The 20,444-nt window shown below is 37.0% G+C and overlaps 1 protein-coding gene across 3 annotated transcripts in view; it reads right to left on the bottom strand.

Moving 5' to 3' along the window:
* Grm7 (glutamate metabotropic receptor 7) overlaps positions 1-20,444 on the bottom strand; it is an 839,293-nt gene that overhangs the window by 474,258 nt on the left and 344,591 nt on the right. The window lies entirely within an intron of this gene.

Here is a 20,444-nt window from a genome sequence, read left to right as displayed (position 1 = left end):
GTGGAGGATGGGAAAGGCAGCGGAGCACAACAGACACTAGTATGGCAATTTGTAAATCAATGGATGTGTAACTGATGTGATTGTCCAATCTGTGTATGGGGTGAAGGTGGGAGTTCATAACCCACTTGAATCAAAGTGTCGAATATGATATGTCAAGAAATTTGTAATGTTTTGAACAACCCACAATAAAAAATTAAAAAAAAATAATAAAAACAGTTTATTTAGTATCACAAAAAAAATAAATAAATAAAAATAAATAAATAAAGATATAAAAAGAAAAAAAAACTAAGCACATAAATTTTTAAAAAAAGATGTTTTTCAGGACTTGAAAGTAATTAAGAAATTTAAAAATAGGATGTATTACTTCCAAGTAATTTAAGAAAAGCAGAAAAAGAATTATTATAAAAATTACTGGTCTGGGGTTGTGGCTTAGCAATAGAGCACATGCCTAGCACATGCGAGGCCCTGGGTTCGATCCTCAACACCATATAAAAACAAATAGACAAAATAAAGGTATTGTGTCTGACTACAACTAAAAACTAAATATTTTTTTAAAAATTACTATCAAAAAACAAAAACACAAAATAATAAATACTGGTGAGATTGTGAAGAAAAAGGAATCCTTACACACTGTTGGTGGGGTTGTAATTAGTACAGAAAACAGTATAGAGGTTCCTCAAAAAACCCTCCAAACTACCATATGACACAGCTTTCCTACTACTGGGTATATATCTGAAGAATATGAAGTTAGTACACAAAAGAAATACCCATGTTTATTGTGGCACTATTCACAGCGGCCAAGATATAGAATCAGTCTAGTTGTCTAGCAATAGATGAATTGTATTATAGTTTGGATATGAAGTGTACTCCAATGATTTCTGTGTAAAAGGCTTGGTTCCTAATGCAGCAATGTTCAGAGGAGTAGTTCTTTGGAAGAGACTAGGTCATGAAGTCTCTGATATCATCAATGATGTCAATCCATTGAGGGTGTTCAAAGCTAAATAAACTATTGGGAGATGGCAGAAACTGTAGGAGGTAGAACCTAGGTGAAGGGAGTAGGTCCCATGGGTATTCAATTGAGGTATATCTTGCCCTTATTCTCCTTTAATCTTTCTGCTTTTTAGCTGCAATGAAGTAAGTACCTTTGGTCCACCATGCCCTTCCACCATGATATACTGCCTCACCACAGATCCAAAAGTAATGGTGCCAGTCAACCGTGAACTGAAAGTTCTGAAACTGTGAGCCAAACTTTTAAGTTGTATTTTCTCAGGTATTTTGTAAGAGTAATGAATAACTCTCTAACACAAATAGATAAAGAAACACACACACACACACACACACAGGAACAATATTTAGCCATAAAGAAGAATAAAATCCTGTCATTTGCTAGAAAATGGATGGGACTAGAAGACATCATGGTTAGCAAAATAAGCCAGACACAGAAAAATGAGCATTGCATGGTTTCTCTCACAGATTAAAAATAAGAAAGATAACTTGAAAGTAGAATAGAATCTATTATAGGGACTTGGAGCAGGGTCAGTACAAGGAGGGAGCAGGGACAGAATAAATAGAGGACTTGATTTAAGCTTGATATGCATGTATGGAAATGCCACAGCAAAATCCAATAATTTGTATAATTAATACATATTAATAACTGTAATAAAAAATGAAAACAACCACATATCAAATGATATAAAGCAAATAACACAAGCCAGGCATAGTGATGCATACCTGTAATTCCAGCCACTTTGGAGGCTGAGGCAAAAGGTTCACGGGTTCAAAGTCTGCTTTAGCAATTTACTAAGTTGCTAGAATAAAAAATAAAAATTGCTGGGAGTGTTGCCTAGTGGTTAAGCATCCCTGGGTTTAATCCCTGATTTAAAAAAAAAATCAATAAAACATAACATAAAATAAAAGAAACATCCAAAAACAAAAATTAGGGAAATGTAATAATTATATCAGTAGAGACAATAAGTAAAATAAAGTGTGAAAAAGAAACTATAAAAATATTAGATAAAAATACAAAGGTTTATTTAACTAAATTCATATTTAGAATTCCTCATGATATAAAATGCAGCATCTATGGAGATTGACTAAATTGACTAAATAAAGAGCAAATATTTCTACATGTTAAGAAACAGCAAAATCAAAGACATCGAGTAGGAAACTATTTGCCACATGGTTCCTACAAATCAAAGAAAATCAACCCAGTGGAAAAATAAGCAAAGGATATGGGCAGAGAGTTGACAGAAAAACACACAAATGTCTTAAAAATATCTGAACAGATGTTCAACTTTGCTCATCAGAAGAAAAATAAATCTCAAAATTACACTGAGATTTTATCTTTACTATATCAGAGTAGCAGAATAAAAAACATTTGATAAATATTTTTAAAAGGAAATAGTGTTAAATAACTGACGGAAGTAAAGATTCATATAATCTCCATGGGGGGTTATTTGGAAATATGTTTACAAAAATAAGTTTTACAGCAGCTTTGGGTTATATAAAGATTTCAATGACAACTATAGAAACCTCATATCATGTTTCCTATTATTATCTTCTAGCACTAGTATTGTGTATTTATCTTGATTAGTGAAACAATATTTATACATTATTAACTAAATCCAAGTGCTAGTGATATTTCATTTAAAAGAAAACTAATGTCCTTCTTTTGCTGTTCCAGGATCCACTATAGCTAGTGGTCATTTCTCCTGAGGTTCCTATTCCTGTGAGAATATCTCAAACTTTCTGATGACTTTGGTAGTTGACGACCAGGTATTTTGTATAATGGTCACCCGCTGGAATTTTTTTGTTGCATTTCTCATGACTAATCTGGATATGTGTTTTGCAGAGGAAAAGCACAGGGGTAAATGCCATTCCCTGCATACCATATTAAGGTAATTTACTATCAACATGACTTCTCAATGTTACTTGAACCTCAGTTACATGTTGGAGATAATGTTTCTCATGTATTATCACAGTAAAATTACACCCCCATCCCTGCTTTCTATACTGTACTTTTTGAAAAGGAAGTCACTATACATGGCCCACACTTGAAGTATGGGTTTGTGATGCACTAACAAACATATAAAGAATATGTATATAAGCTGGGTGTAGTGGTGCATGCTTGTAATCCCAACAGCCCAGAAGGAGAATTGCAAGTTCAAAGCCAGTCTCAGCAACTTCTCAAGGCTTTAAGAAACTCAGTGAGACTCTATCTCTAATAAAATATAAAAAAAAGGCTGGGGTTCAATCCCCAGTAACACCACTCCCCACCAAAAGAAAAAGAAAAAGAATGAGAATAACTATGTATATGTAAAGTTTTTAGAATTCTGTATGGGAGATTTGTCTCTCAAGTTTATTTTTTATTTATTGTCATTCATTTATATCAGTACAGACTCATGGATACTGTTTTAGTCAGCTTTTTTTTTTTTTTTTTTTTACTACTGTGACCAAAAGACCTGAGAAAAACAATTTCAGAGGAGGAAAATTTATTTGGGCTCATGGTTTCAGAGGTCTTAGTCCATAGACAGTCAACTCCATTGCTCTGGGCCTAAAGTGAGTCAGAACATCATACTAGAAGGGTGTGGTAGAGAAAAGCAGCTCAGGAAATGGCAATCAGGAAGCAGAGAGAGGGTTCCAATACAACTTTATATATTTTCTTTCTAAAATTATTCCAGTTCTGCACATGAGAAGTCTTTGAGTTGGTTCTGGTGTCCTTCTGATATAGTGTTTTCTTTGTGGCTATTTTTGTTTCTGTTTTTATTGTAAGACACTTTAGGTTCACCTTGTGTATATCCTGCCCCAATCACAAAATCCACCTTTTCTCAAAGGAGCTCTGGTTCCATTTATTGGATAGTGTTAGTAGAAGCCAAGACTTCAGTGCCAGGTGTGCACTGGGGTGCAGTCACTTCTGGACCCTTTCAATAAACACTAACAGAGCAAGTAAATATGTGTACACTAACCAGTACACATAAAAATACCCATAAATAGTTCTGTAAGTAACCATCATTAGCTACAATGAACTAAAGGGGAGCTTATACAAATGTTGCCCACTCCAATCCATCATCACATAGATCCCAGAGCCTCCTACCATAGCTGATCCATAATTTAACATTCAAAAACTGGAGGAAATGTCTTATAATTTCAAAGACACACCCAACAATTTTACCTACACAGATAGATTCTTACATGTAGAAAATGACACATACAAATGCATTCACTGTAGAAACGTGAAGATAACAGGGGAATTTAATCATCAATAGATGACTCACTGAACAATTTTTTTCCATAGCAAGCCATTATGTCAGCTTCATATATTCTGATTGGATAAAATCTCCAAGTTATAGTATTCAATAAGTGAATGCATAAATGGATGAAGGAATAAAAGATGAATAACAGAATTCGAATAAACAAGAAAATCCTCAATAGGATATTATATTACTAATGTGGATTTAGGAAGACCTTTCTACTAAGGTAGAAAATTTAATAACTAGAAAATCATAGTTTTTCCTAACACTATATACAGTAATTAACTTCAGAAGGATTTAAAGACTAAATGGAAAACAAGAAATCTATGTGTCCTATACATATCGCTTCATGATCAAAACAACTCATACCACTAATGGCAAAACATCATATAATCAATAGCATAAACACCATTAATTTCTCTTAGTGGCCAAAATAATAAACATACTATCAATAGGCAAAGCATACTTTTGAAAAAAAATAAATTTCTACAGCCCTTCAAAAATCAATATCTATGACATTAAAACATAAATATGAAAAGACAAGAAAAATATAGTTAGATTATAGAAATAGACAACAGAAGAACAAATTCAGAGTCAATCAAAATATGAAAAGATTTTCAACCTTCCTGATTAACCAGGAAAATGCATTAAAAGTGATATAATAATTTTATACCAACAAATGTATAGAAACTGAAATATTAGTATAGTTAAGTTATTGTTGTAGAATATGGGTAAAGTTTACTTATTTATCTATCAACTTATTTATCTTTTGTGGTACCAGGGATTGAGTCTAGGGGTGCACAAAACCACTGAGCCACATCCCCAACCCTTTTTAATATTATATTTAGAGACAAGGTCTCACTAAGTTGCTGAGACTGGCTTTGAAATTTGATCCTCCTGCATCACTGTCTCCAGTCACTGGGATTACAGGTGTGCATCACTGTGTTGTTTTTAATAAGGAATATGTACGTGTGTGAGTTTGTGTGTGTGTGTGTGTGTGTGTGTGTGTATACATACACATATATATGTACATGCATTCATATATCTACAACATATCTATATATCTATAACACTATGCAGATATAAACAATGGTTGTCCCTTAGTTTAGGGATTTTAAAATGTCTTAAAAACATATATGTATACATATTATAATAATTCTTAAATATTTTATTATTATCCATGTAAATGCTTTTTTATACGAATATAAAATTTTCTATAATGCATACATATTACATTTGCTCTTAGCATATGTGTGTAGAGAAGAAAGATAATAAAATGTAAATAAAGGACTGTAAGTCAATTTTCCTTATTATTATTGAAATGCAGATTTAGTGAACCAGAAAGTATAACTGCATTGGTGTTTTTTATTCTTTTCTTGGAGATTTTAGGTTTGGATAAACATTTCCATTTTAACGTCTGTGATGAGAATCCAAATGAAAAACCAATTGCAAGCAATAAAGCTGAAGAGGATGGCCAGAAAGGCATACGGATAGGAGAGCAACTTTGACCTCCACCCATTGAGTGAGGCACACTTCAGTCAATCCACCACTTGAAGCAACACTGCAATTGCCTGAAGAGAATCCCTGGTGGTCCATTTGTAATTCTCTTCTGTCTCATCCCTTCCTCTCTCTGTAACCTTACTCTTGGTCATTCCTCTTTCAAATTAGCTCCCTTTTTCAAAATAAAGGCATTTGTTCTTTTGTTGACTTTCACTTTTCTCAATTTCAGCAACAGTTAAGCAGACAAATGACCTTTAAGGAATGTTGGCTCCACTCAAAGAAAGAAAACCATTTTCTCAGAATGCTATAAAGAGATACTGTGATTACACAAAGTACAGAGAACTTTCTACAAAGCTTTCTATTAGAGTGCCTGAATCTCCTCAGTCAAATATGAATGTTTGCACTTAAACCAGCACCTTCAGTCTTGATGCAGAGAGTAACACAGGCATATATAACACCATGAACAAACAATAGTTTGTGTCAATTATGTTCCTAATGAACACAAAAGGGAGGAAAAAAATCCTTAAAACAAAATGAAAACCAAAATCCTGAACAGGCTTTGGATGTGCACAACACACTTGTCGATTTGAATAACAGGAACATTTGTTAACAAATTCATGTAATAATAGAGAACAACTTATTTGGGGCATTTACAGAGAGTAAGTTAGTGGCGTAACAGTGCCCTTCATGTTTAAGGATATGGTCACAAAAGATATGTTATTTTCAGAGTTTGAATAAATCTCTAATGTAATCTCAAATTCTCAGAGACACCACCATCTCTCTACTTGATGGCAAAGCACCATTACATACTCCATTATCAGTTTTGGTCTCTATTTCTTTGCTTATTTTGAGGAAATAAAAAATGTAAAATATGTTCAAATGTCAGTCACAAACACATATACACCAATACATAACACATGCACTCATAGGCTCCTACTCCCTTCCTTCTATCAATTAACAAGAGAGTATGCTTACTGTTTATAGAACATGATGATCACATTTAAAGACATGTTTTCTGTGAAAAATTCACCTCCTTTGCTGAGAGCCGCAGCTGGAAGTTTGCTGGGGCCCCTTCGGCTGTGGCTCTCAACAGTTTTCCCCAGTGATTTAGTCAGTTTTTGCATCACTGTGACCAAAATACCTTACAAGAACAATTTAGAGGAAGGAAAGCTCATTTGGAGCTCACAGTTTTAGAGCTAGTTCCAGTACACTAGGTCCAAGGTGAGGCAGAGCATCATGGTGGAGGAAAACTGCTCACTCCTAGCAGTCAGAAAGGAAGGGAAAAGGGGAAAGAGCCATAGGAGAAGATTCATCCTCCCAGGGCATGTCCCTAGTGACCAACCTCTTCTAGCCATGACCCATCTGCCTACAGTCAGCACCCATTTAGTCAATTTAAATTAGGATGGACTAATTAAGTTACAGCTCTCATAATCTAATCACTTTGTCTCTGAACATTCCTAAATTAACAGGAGTTTTGTGAGCATACTTCATATCCAAATTATAACACCTAGCTACTAAATTCTGAAACCACAGGCATAAATCCACTTGTTTGATCAGACGTGGAGTTTCTAGTGAAGTGACAGGAATAGCAGGAGATAAATTTCAAAGGCATTTTAAAAACCATTAGGTAATAAAATAGAGTCAGATCTGGGAAATATATCCACTTCATTATTTTTAAAAGATCTAAAAATTTAAAAACCTTTATATAGAGATAAAACTTTCTCATCACTTAAATGATGAATAACTGAAAATTCTTATTCCTGTCTCCTGACATGGGATATCTTTTTCAGGAAGATTTTTCCAAAGAGCAACAGATGAGTGGGAATTCCTGAGAAGACACCAAATATTCAGTTGATGGGAAAGTTGAATTTAGTCCAATTTTCCAAAAGGCTGTGTTAGAAGCAGTGACTCATAGAGGGATGTAATGTTGAATTCTTAAAATTTTCATTCACAAGGAAATCTGCCTAACCTTTATCACTTTTAAGACATTCTTATGCTTGCTCACTTTAAAAATAAACATTAGCCACCCACTCAGGGTAGAAAAAGAAATTCATTCTAAAAATCACTTCAATACAAACAGAGGCACAGATAAACTACAGGATTTGCCCAGAGTCATGAAGAAAAGGCTACAATCAGGATGGAGACTAAATTTTTGACTCTAAAGTCTCTGTTCTTTCCAATGTATTAAGTCATTTTGAATGATCAAAAAATGATACATTACTAAATCTTGCCCCAGATTTTCTTTTTTTAAAATATTTTTTAGTTTTAGGTGGACACAATATCTATATTTTATTTTTATGTGGTGCTGAGAATTGAACCCAGTGCCTCACACATGCTAGGTAAAGTTACTACTTGAGCCACATCCCCAGCCCCATCCCAGATTTTCTAAATCAGAGTTTTAGGGAATATTTTTTGGAAATATAGATATGTATGTATGTGTTTGTATACAACTAATTGTTTCTACCTTGTTAAACCATTCACCCACCGCTTCAGAAGTCAACTTTTAAAATTATATAATGAATATATAGTTTCATGAAACATAGAAAGAAAATATATTTTCTCACTTTGTAAGAGGTATAACTTGGGACATTCATTTGCAAAGGAAGCTCTTAGGTCTTTTGGAATACTTATCTCAGAAAAATCCTGGTGGGTATAAGGAACCCAAAGGAACAGAGTCTACAACCTTCTTAGGAAAAATCTGTAGGTGTCAGAATATCTGTGCCAAGAAAATGAGAACAACACAAAATAAAAATAAATAAATCACAGCCAGGATGATTTTTTTCCAGTGACTAGCAAATCATATTCTTTTCTTCTGAACATATTTTTCAAACTGGGCAGCATTTCCTTTCCTTTATAGTCTACCTCAGGAAGATTTATGAGGTCTCTGAAATCTGGCTGGAAAAGAAATATTTGTTCAACAATTAATTATTTAGAGATGTGATGGTGGAAGCTCAAGTACTTGTCTCCATGTGTAGAAGAATTTGCAACTTTTTTCTTGCACCAAACATTTAAATGCCAGTCATTTAAGTCAGTCATTTAAGTTAGAGGTATAAAGAAAAACAAAACATAGCTCAATAATCCATAGGAAGAAAGATGTGAGAAATCCAAGAGAATAACCTCTAAGAGATCAGGCCTTAAGGGCAGTGTTAAAGTTTAGATATGTGGTATCCCCAAAAGCCCATGTGTGAGATAACATGAGAATAGTCAGAGGTGAAATGGTTAGGTTGTGAGAGCTGTAACCTATTCAAGTGCATTAATGCTCTGATGGATTAATGGGGTGATAACTGTAGGCTGGTAGGGTGTGGCTGAAGGAGGTGATCACTGGGGGTGTGCCCTTAGGGTTTATATTTTGATGGTGGTAAGGGAAATGTGCTCCCCCCCCCCCGCTTCCTGGTGGTGGTCACATCCTGAGCCACTTTCCTCTACTATTCCCTTCTGCCAAGATGTTCTGCCTCACCTTGGGCCCTGAGGAATGGAGTTGGTCATCTGTAGACTGAGACCTATGAAACTCTTTTGTTCTCAGCATCTCAAAAGCTGACTAAAACACACAGGGACCTTATTTTGATTGCTGCTAAACCTCCAACTTCAAGAACATTGCTGAGACATAAACAGGGGGCTCAATAAACATGTATGGAATTTAGCACTGAGCATCAAGGGTTTTGAATCCAGTTTTCAGTCCATTACTGAATGACTGCTTTCTCACTTTTCTATAGATGGATATTTATGACCTCTACATTCACTGTATTTGCTTTGTAGGCATTTTGTGACCTCTGTCTTCATTGCATTGCTTTGTAGGCAGGTACTTGTGACCTCTGCATTCGTAGTATCACCTTGTAGGTGACCTTCCAAATCCATAGTAAAGGATACTTTAATCATGAGGCCTTTCCCCAAGAATCTTCACCATGTCTTCTTCAGATGTTGCTTGCTGGTTGGGGTTCTGATAAACCCTTGGGCATCCAAAACTAACACTGAAATTTGGTTTCTCAGGCAGCTACATCTTTCTTAATTAATCCTTTTACTTAAAATAATAACTAAGACAACATGCACTAATGAAAAACTTAGCACAGAATCAAAGAGAAGGCTCTTGACTCCTCCACACTGGGATATACTTTTTTATGAAACAATTCTTATCCCAGTGGTAAACTATCAAGTGGACTCTGGCACAATACCCTCGTTCTATCAGCTATAAGGACCACTGGAAAGTGGTGGCTTTCCTAGAATTTCCCTGTGTAAGATCATGCTTCCTCCCCACAGGCAGCCCACCTCCAGTGTCTTACCCATATGCCTCAAAGTAGGACAGAATTCTCTGTGGGATCATTTGAAGCCCTTGCAGATACATGGAAGGACAACCACCTCTTCTGCCCTCCTGTGGCTTCTACTCTCCCTAAAGGAGTTCTCCAAGTTCCCCGCCAAAAGACTTCCTGCACATTTAACTCTTCCTCATAGCCTCTTCCTAGAGAATCTAACTTTAGATACCCCATATTAAGGCCTGTACAGGTATTTGCATGACTTTGACCAACTTAATTAACATTCTTGAGTTTCATTTTTATTCTAACATTGAGACTAAAGTGCATGATCTCCAGGGGCCTTATTGCCTCTAAAATTGTACAATTCCATGACCCAGTCATACTATTAAGACATCCATGAATGGTTAGTTTCTTAGCTGTCAGAAAGATAGAAAAGCCAAATTATTACTAATCTTGATGGGCAATGTTTGGATAATACTATTCAAATTCAGTTTTCCCATTAAGATGATTACAACAATTCAAATTACTTTGCCTTCTTGGAGACAACTAAGAATATTTTGTTCCTGGATGGTTGAACTACCATCTAGAGGAGACTCCATTGCCTTGAGCAGGGATCGACAGATGTATCTTTAAGTTGTAAGAGTAAAAGAAATTGAAGTTAAAGTGTAAAAAAACCGGGTATTGTAAAGTTTCTAAGCTGCAAAGCCTGAGTTAAAATGTAAAGGACCAGGTATTGTTAAGTTCCTATGTTACACCCCCAAAACCTGAAATTCCTGTAGCTGTTAAAACAATTCCCGGGACTGCCCAGTAAATATTCCTCCTGACCATCTAGTTGTTTAATAACCTAGGACCCTGTGCAGCTTGGCACGTAGGCATCTCAGGGCCTAAACCAATCAGTTTGAATGTGTACCCCGCTTTAGAGCTGACCTATCACCCCCGCCCGACCTGTTCCCGCCAATGAATGTGCTAATCAAGTTTGAGAGTTGTTGTTCGATTTTCCCGTGCCTCATGATGATTTGTTCTGATGTATGCAAAGCCCCCGCCCTCCCCCAAAAGTGTACTTAAGCACTGCTTAACCTCTGCTCGGGGCTCTTGGCCGCTCTCTCTTCTTGAGTGAGCCTGGAGCCCCAGTGCGCTGGATTGGATCCTCAATAAATCCCCTTTTGCTGTTGCATGAGCCGGTCTCTTGGTGGTCTCTTTCTCCGACGTTCGCCGGACCCTTACAAAGTGTTTTATCTGGAGCTCAATGGGACCATGGTGAAGGAAACAAAAGTGCAACAGAACTGGGATGGTAAAAATCTGAAAAGTCCTCCAAGTAGGTGTGGGTTTTGAACCAGGTTTTCTAAGACCAAAGCAACATGCAGCAGATCTTGCAGCTACTAGAAGGCTATGAATAATCCTCTCACCCCAACCATGATTCACTGGGCCATGCTCTTGTGCTAGACATGGTTCTTAGTTATACCTAAAATGAACGATTACTTGGAAAGTTTTATCTTCTCCAGTTTTAGAGATGACAAAAACTAAGAGGAATGAGTCACCACCACAATGTTCAATGTCTAGGACCGAACTAGGATTGAAATTCAAAATCTGCCTCCATAGGTGTTGCTCTTTCCACTTTGCCACTTAGGGGTCTTCTGGAGGGAGAGGTTACAAGCTAAGGAAATATACAGAGAGATGAGTAGATACCAAACAAAGCACAAAGACTGAGTTATTATGTCACAAAGGATCAATTCACCAAAGACAAATATTTGAATTTGAATAATTAAATATGGTATGATTAGAGAAGACCAAGAAGTCTAATTTTTTTTGTACTAGAGATTGAACCCAGGGTCACTTTACCACTAAGCCACTTCCCAGCCCATCTTTTATTTTTTGATTTGAGACAGGGTCTTGTTAAGTTTCTTAGGTTCTCACTAAGTTGCGGAGGCTGGCTTTGAACTTGCAATCCTCTTGCCTCAACCTCCTGAGTTGTTGGGATTACAGGTATTAGGCATATGTCTTGATCATTTTTTTTTTTAATTCCCAGCCTGTGGGGAGAGAATTAGTTAATAGGGAAAGATGTGCCCGCCCCAAATTTCCGATCTAGAGAGTCTAAAGAACACCAAGTCAGGGAAGTCAAGAGCAGAAGGTTTTAATTAAGGTGGTCACCATTAGTGGTGTCAAATGCAGCAGAGGGGTCAGGAAAAACACCTGGCTCTCTTAAATTCCTCATTAATAATTTGTGCTATTAAAGCCAATATGCAGCCTGAAGTGCAAAATGAATTTCTGCTCGTACTTGCCTTTTATAGTTATTTCTTGTTGATTTTTATTTCTGGAATACAGAAAGCTAATTTTAAATGCTGAGAAATTTTTGTTCATTTTTAATAGGTTCATATAAAATCCAATCCTCCAAAATAGATCCTATCTGCTGATATTCCACAGGTAATCGTCTTGCTTAAATCTTGCTGGTAAAGACCAGAGCAAAGCTTTACCAATTAGTGTTTCTAGGCTATAACATTCCCACTCAGGAACCCTGGAAGACTCATCTCCAAATCCATTTTTTTTTTCCTCACTGGTTTTCTTCCCACCAGCATCAGAATCCTAGAGTGTGCTTCTTAAAAGTACAAATTTTGGTGCCTTTCCTATAAAGGATCTGATCTGAAAGTCCAATAGGAGTGTCTACAAATTTGACAAGTAGCTCTAGCATTCCAGATGCATACCATTTGGTAGTTTGCAAAATTCTCTGGGAGTTTACACAGAATTCATCTGTTTTTACATTTGGCATTTAGAATAGTTGGTTAAATCATACACGTATTTTAATCAAAAGTAAAGCATTTTGGTCGAAGGTGAAGAAGGAAAAATCTACTGTTTTTATTCATACTAAATATCATACTGTCAAAAAGACTGAACACCTCAGGGATAAACACAACAATAAATACCTAGTTGGTGTGTTATTTATTTATTTATGAAGTTGACTTTTCTGTTGGGAACTGAACTGGTAAATAATATTTGTTTCCATGGAGCAATATACCACCAGGGTAGATGCACGTTCATTTACTAAGTGATTTCCATTTCTAATATTGAGTAGCCCTCCTACTATGAATTATTCATTGTGCCACCAAATATACCATCAGTTTAAACTGATGGAAAGTAATATTAGACCTGTGCCTTGTAGCTCAAAACAGAACATCATAATTCCTCAGAAAGCCAATATTCACATGTGTATCACTGTGTTTATTGTGGTTTCTTTTTTATCTTCTCTCATAGAGGCCCAGTGCCTGCAAGGACAGGCCATGGAAGGCTTTCATGGTGAGCACTGTCCTCAATTTTACCTTTGGAGCTGAGATATTCAGAAACTCCCTTTTATTCAACCTGTCTTGAACATTGCCTTTATTTTTGGTGACAGCAGGATCTTAAATGAAAAGGAAACTTCCATTAAAATCCCATCTGTGGTGCTTCCAGCATTTCTGTTCTTAACTTGATTCTTAAAAACACATTCCTCTAGCACCTGGTCTAATGCTTGCAAGCCCCATAGTTTATCACTTTTTTTGGAAAATAATATTAAGGCTCTGCTTTAAGAATAACAAATCTTCCAAAGATACCTCCAGCCTTATTGGTATGCTGAATGGAACACTAAGGTTTTATATAAGAGCGTAGGAAAGCTTCTTAGGCTACATTTCTGATGTAGCCACTGCCGCTAATAGATGGGAACTTGGTAAACCCTCCATTTGTTTAAGCTTATAATACCTTTCCGAGCTCTGTGCAGCAAAGGATCCATGGAAAGTTCCTTAGCTGGGATTCCTTCACTCCACACCCCAGCTATTACCGATTACCTTGAAAGATACAGCAATAGCTGAATGCAAGAAATATTTTATATGATGGACTGTGAACAGCTGATGATGAGGCTCCTGGACAGATTGAAAGGAAACATTTCTACATGTATCTAAATGATTCTACAGAATGGTCTCTGCAGGAATGGCAGTGAGGAGATGCTACCAGCATAAGAATGTTACTATCACCATATATTTTTTTAAAATATTGTTTTAGTTGTAGACGGACATGATGCCTTTATTTATTTGTGTGTGGTGCTTAGGATTGAACCCAGGGCTTCACACATGCAAGGCGAGTGCTCTCACCCCTGAGCCACAACCCCAGCCCACGATCTCCATCTTTCTATTTCTTCTCTTCAATACTCCTGTCAGCTGAGAGGTAAAATCTTAACTGGTCCTGTCAAACCACTGACCCTTTATTGTCATATAAAAACAAAATTAAATATCACCCTCTGATGCTCATGCTAACCAGCCACATCTTCTACTTTTACCTACCTATGTCTTGCCCCAGATTTATGTATGGCTCTTGGCCGATCTCCAGGTCAGTTCCACATTCATTGAACACCTTGATCTGGTTCCAACTCTCCCTCTTCAATCTATTAATTTATTTATTTAGTTTTGAGCAGGGTCTCACAATGTTGCCCACTCTGGTCCCAAATTCTGGGCTCAAGCAATCCTCCTGCCTCAGTCTCATAGGCAGCTGGGACCAGAGGTGCATGCCACCATCCAAGCTGCCTCTTTAATCATAAGCCCTCACCTTCCACATGACTTTCATGTGCCTCTGAACTAAGGTGACAACTGAAGGCTCTTTAGTTGCATATGTTTTCCTTGTACATTCCACATTGGCTGCATCTGCTACAGTAGAATATGTAGCTGGCTTCTGATGTCATCTGCATGGTGCCATCCTTTTAAAACTTTGAATCAAATGCCTGACCCTCTGGCAATGAGTTCTTGCATTCTGAGCCCAGTGTGAATTTTTTAATCCCTCTGTTTTTTCTTACCCATGCACCTCCTCCTCTCTCTCTTGTCCTTTGCCTTATTAATTTATTTATTCTAATGTGACCTGACTTCTCAGTTTTTTACAGCAGTAAATTTCTGGGCACAGAGAAGGTACATTCAAACGTGCTCTTGCCACACTCTCAAATCACTTGATTTCTCATCTGTTGCATTCTCCTGAAAAATTCTGTCCAGGTTAACGTTAAGCATTTGTCACCTTTACTCCTATACCCATGTCCCCAAATCCTAAGGCACATTGCAGAGCAGTATGGAGTAATGTCACAGTTTCATTAAATAAACTAATTTGTTTCATGAAATACAATCAGATGTATCATTAATCATTTGCGATGCTCTGAATCCCTCAAGAACCCAGTATAGCCCATGATAATAAAAATGGTAACAGCTAGTACTTACTGCAACCAGTGCAGGCTGAAGAGATGCCCTGTGAGCAAGCTCTCTTCAGCCTCATTACCTTTCATAGCTCCACTACCCAGTACAGTGCCTGATATCCAGAAGGTACTCAGGATAGGTGCTAAGTACATCTATATCACACAGATGAGAAAACTGGGGCTGAAAGAAGCTAAAGAACTTTGCTCAAGTCCCACAGTAGTGAGCAGAAGACCAGCAACATAATCTGGGAATTACACAGCACACTATGCAAGCTTCTGGCTCACTGTACTGAACTCACATTCTGGGCACATCCTCTTCGTGGCTATCAACACGGAAGAGGCGGAGCCCAGCCAAATCAACTTTGCTCTGTATCAGAATGACTTCCTCTAAGAAGATGGTTTGAATACATGAATGAATGAATGAATGAATGGATGGATTGATGAATGATCTTTTGGAAGGCATCAAACTGGGGGCTAGATATTTATCCTCTCTGATCCTGAGGAGAATAATAGCTGCAGATGCTACAGGGAAGAGTGCTAAGTGCCCTCTTAATTTACCTTGCCACATTTCATTTTAAGGCAGTTGTACTAACAATAGAAGGACCAGTATCTCTAAATGACCTACTTAATAACACTTTTCCTTTGTTCTTCAGACTTTTCTTTCAAAAAGAAACATATTTGAGCTGGGTGTGGTGGCATATGCCTTTAATCCTAGTGGCTCCAGAGGCTGAGGCAGGAGGATCTCAGTTTTGAGGCCAGTCTCAGCAACTTAGAGATGACTTAAGCAACTAAGTGAGACCCTACCTCAAAATAAAAAAAAAAAAAATGGATTGGGGCTATACCTCAGTGGCAGAGCGCTTGCTTGCCTAGCATGTGTGAGCCTCTGGATTCGATCCTCAGCACCACATACAAATAAAATAAAGGCATGCTGTCTGTCCATACACACACACACACATTTTTTTTTAAATAATAAAAAATAAAAAGGGCTGTGGATGTTGCTTAGTGGTTAAGCACCACTGGGTTCAATCCTTAATAACCCTCTTCCCCAAATAAAAATAAATAAAGAAAGAAACATATTTGAGAAATATGTTCTGTTTTCACAGGCTATTAACTACTGAAGCATTAAAAAGATAAAATGGGTCATTTTCATTATGTTTTTGAGCAAATGCAGCAAGGCCAGTATGATTTGGAAAGACAGCAACACATTCCAAAATATATACTATTGGCATCTTAAAAGTTTTAAATATCTACTATAAGTCTATTGTTTCCCATTACAGAGCTTCATATCCTATTGATAGTGTCCAAAGCCCAAGTCAAGGCAAGATAATCCTTGTACAGAAGTTTTGATTTATGAGGAATTTGATTGGAATCTTTCGATTCCAGAGTATTATTGGAAAGGGTGACTGCAAGTAAATCATGTAAAGCCACTCCGAAAACTTGGGCTGTATAAGCTGTGCGCTAGCCCAGGTAACTCAGAATCCCTAGGATTGGGTAATTCAGGCAAGAGCCTATTTTCAACCTGCCCAGCTGTTTCTGGAATTCAGTCAAGATTGAGAAATACTGTTCCCATCTCTAATATGGACAGCTGTTAGAAAGTAGGGTCACAACAGCTCAACAGGCAGTGTAGGACATTTGCTTATTTTTTCTTTCTGGCTATGTTTACTTTGTCATGCCAGCTTTCTTTATCATTGTTAGTTATTTCCATCCAAAGAGTCCATTGGCAAATTATCTAGCCAAAACTCCTGCCTCATTGCACATATATATCTTGTCCCTGTTTTCAACCAAAACCCTTCCTAGTAAATCTTCTGCTTAAGCATCCCCCAACACAAAGCCAGCTGTTTAGAAGCAAGTATCCATTAGCACATGTCAGATGAAAAGAGGAGGGAGAAATGACTTCCCATTTCCTTTACATCACCTTGTTCTCCAAACCAATTATAGTCACACCATGATCATGAGGTGGGCCCCGAAAGCTACCAAGACTGCTGAATTTTCTCAGATGCCATCTCTCATCTTGCAGAGGTTTAGCACATATAAAGATAGAATCTCCTGTCTTGCACCTTAGAAACAACAGGGTTATTTTTTTTTCCCTGGTCTATGATGACTTCAGTGTAGCCATTGTTAGCTTTGTCATATGTCCTAGAGAATAAAGGAGGTTGGCTATGTGAGGTCATGGACCTAGCTTTATTAAATATACAATACTTTATTTCTTTTCTGTCAAAATTTTCAACCACTGGCAAAGAAAAGACATATCTGACATAATTCAGTTTGGCAACAAACTGGTTTGCTTAATTATCAATTACTAATAAAATGGTAATGGATAAATAATTCCACATAGATGAGCAGCACTCGGCTTCATTTTTGCCAACAGTAAAAACTTTGTCTCCCACCAAACATTTAAATGGAGCTGCTAACAGGTTACAAAAGTAGCATATTTAAATCTCATTCTCTTTTGATTTCCCTCTCCGTCTTCTAATGAAAGATCTAATAGTCCAGGAGTCAGCCAGGAGGAGGCCATGAAAAAGGGGAGAGAGGATCAAAAGGAGGAAGGAGTAGAGAACAAAGTTTAGATTCCATCCCTCCTTTCAGGGTCCTGGCAATAATCACGATGCCAGAGGCTCCTCTCGTTCTTAGTAAACTTTGGGGTAGCATGAGTTAAAACCAGGGTCCTGACACAATGTCATAAACAAAGAAAATCATGTCTAATGCACAGTGGTACCAGGAAGAAATTTTAGGAGTGCCTTAAAAACACATAAAATAGGCCAGGTGCATTGGCTCATGCCTGTAATCCCAGCAGTTTGGGAGGATGAGGCAGGAGGATTGTGAGTTCAAAGCCAGCCTCAGCAAAAGGGAAGGTGCTAAACAACTCAGTGAGACTCTATCTCTAAATGAAATACAATAAATAGGGTTGAGGATGTGGCTTCAATCCCCAGTATCCACTCAACCCAAATCCACATAGAACATTTCTGCTATTCTTCTGTGCTCATATCTTACTTTTGCCTTTTCTTCTGTCTCACAAGAACCACCACACTCACATAATTATCCAGACACTATACTGAATGACTTTCGGATCTTTTCACATGTTGCCAAGCATATTCTGAAAGATGTGATATCTCAGAGAAATATTGAAGTCAATGAGTAAGTATTAGAAAGCAATACTCTTACGTGAGGTTATTAAATAAAAATGCACATCCTCATTATGACACTTGGGGTATGGCTCTGAATGAGTTATGTGGCCTCTAAACCCAATATCAGTCTTTGAAGCCAGACTTCCTGTTTCCAAGTGCTACCATAGGTATATGTGACTTGTGCTACTGAGCTATGGAGTTGAAGTAAATGGTTTTATGGTTGCATCTAAAGATCTTCCCCAATGTTATCCATGAAAAGTTAAAAGGTACACAAGAAAATATGACACTAAATCCAGGGCACTGTTCATAACTCAAGGGCCCCCACGTTGTTGTCCTTTGAAATTATGTAATATTTTTTTTCCTCAAAAGTTCCTGAAAATCATGGCCAGTTCACTTAGTTCATGTGAAGACTGATGTTAACTTCTGAAGATGTGTGATGTTTGGAAGTAACAATCTTACACCATGAAGGAACAGAAAGGAAATTGATATTGTCAGGAGTCTAAAACCCTGGTTTTCTCATTCTCATGCTTCTCTTTGGATATCTGGGACAGTTATTCTTCCTCACTTCTACCCTTCTTCTGTACATATTTTTAGAGATAATATTTAATAAATCACCCATAAAGAAGATGGTTATTAATTATTTACTTATCTGGAGCTACGCATTTTGAGTTTTCACTGAATTACTTATTTACAAATGGAAAACAACTCAGAAAACCTAAGCACATTGACCTAGTACATAAGTTTCACATCTTTTTCCTCTTACAAAGCTATTTTTAATTTGAGCAATCACAAATGCATAGATTTAAACAAACTTGCTCTGTAATTAATGCAGTACTGGGTCCAGTATTTTTCCATTTCTGTTAAAAAGTAATGATCTCACGCTTCCCATGTTTAGAGCAGCACAATGCACAATAGACAAGTTACATGAAACTAGTCCAGGTGTCCATCAATGGATGAATGCATAAAGAAAATGTGATATATATATATATATATATATATATATATATATATACATAGCAATGGAGTTTTATTCAGTCATAACAAAGAATGAGATTATGTCATTTATAGTAAAATGGATGGGACTGAAGATTATCATGTTAAGCAAAATAAATCAAATTCAGCAAGTCAAGGGTATGTTTTCCCTCACACGCAGAAGCTAGAGAAGAAAAAAATGAAAAGAAAAGGGATATCAGTATGGTAGAAGAAGACAATCAGGAGGAAGGAGAAGGGGAGGGAAAGGGGAGAACAGGGAGTGAAACCAATCAGAGTATAATAAGGGCATGTATGAACACATCACAATGAAATGCACAGTTCTGTATAATGAACAAATAATAATTTTTAAAAAGTAGTGTCTGTCTATTGGTCCTGGTGGGAAAACCCTAGTGTGATAGTTGGTACCGTGGAGAATTCATCTTACACTTCACCAGGTCCTCTTCCTCTGGGGTGGTTATTCACCAGCCCAGCACGCAATTCTCTTATGTTCTTCTGTGTGTGTGTCCATTCTTTCCCACAAGATAGCCTGTGTGTTTCAAGGATAGCTGACCTAACCTCTGGACCTGATTAAGCCAAGTCCTTCTTTACCCTATTGCCAAGAGTGGGCCTCAGGAATGCAGGAGTTAGAAGTCAGTTTCAGGAGATTTTTTTTTGACTAAAGGGACTGAAAGGAAACCTATTATTAGCTAATAAAAATTATTAGAACTTTATTTTTGGTACAAAAACAAAAGAAAACAAAAAACAAAAAACCAAAAACATAACCTTCCTAAGAGAAAACCCTTGGAAAAGCTCACCTCTCTTCCTCTGACCTGAAGAAGGCCTTATACTTGGCATGACCACTGTCCACCTGGCTGAGGATCAATCTGCCCCATGGTAGAGAGGTAACCTAAAAACATCTGATACCTCTTATGTCTTTAAACTAAAATAATGCACTTCCTATATTATTTAAGTGCATTTGATTTTTCTTTCCTACTAATTATAATCCAAAGCACTTTTAAAGAGTCTCCAATTATAAACATTACATCTCAGCTTCCTCTAGAAAGCCCGGTCCCTTCCCAAGCACATGTTTCTGCACAGATCATTCATGATTGACTGAAAATCAATCTAATATCCAATATCTAAATATAAGGTGATA

This window comes from Marmota marmota, unplaced genomic scaffold, assembly GCF_001458135.2.
Source record: "Marmota marmota marmota unplaced genomic scaffold, marMar, whole genome shotgun sequence".
NCBI lineage: Eukaryota > Metazoa > Chordata > Mammalia > Rodentia > Sciuridae > Marmota > Marmota marmota.
Note: the sequence above shows the minus strand (reverse complement) of the source record. Positions and strands in the feature narration are given on the sequence as shown.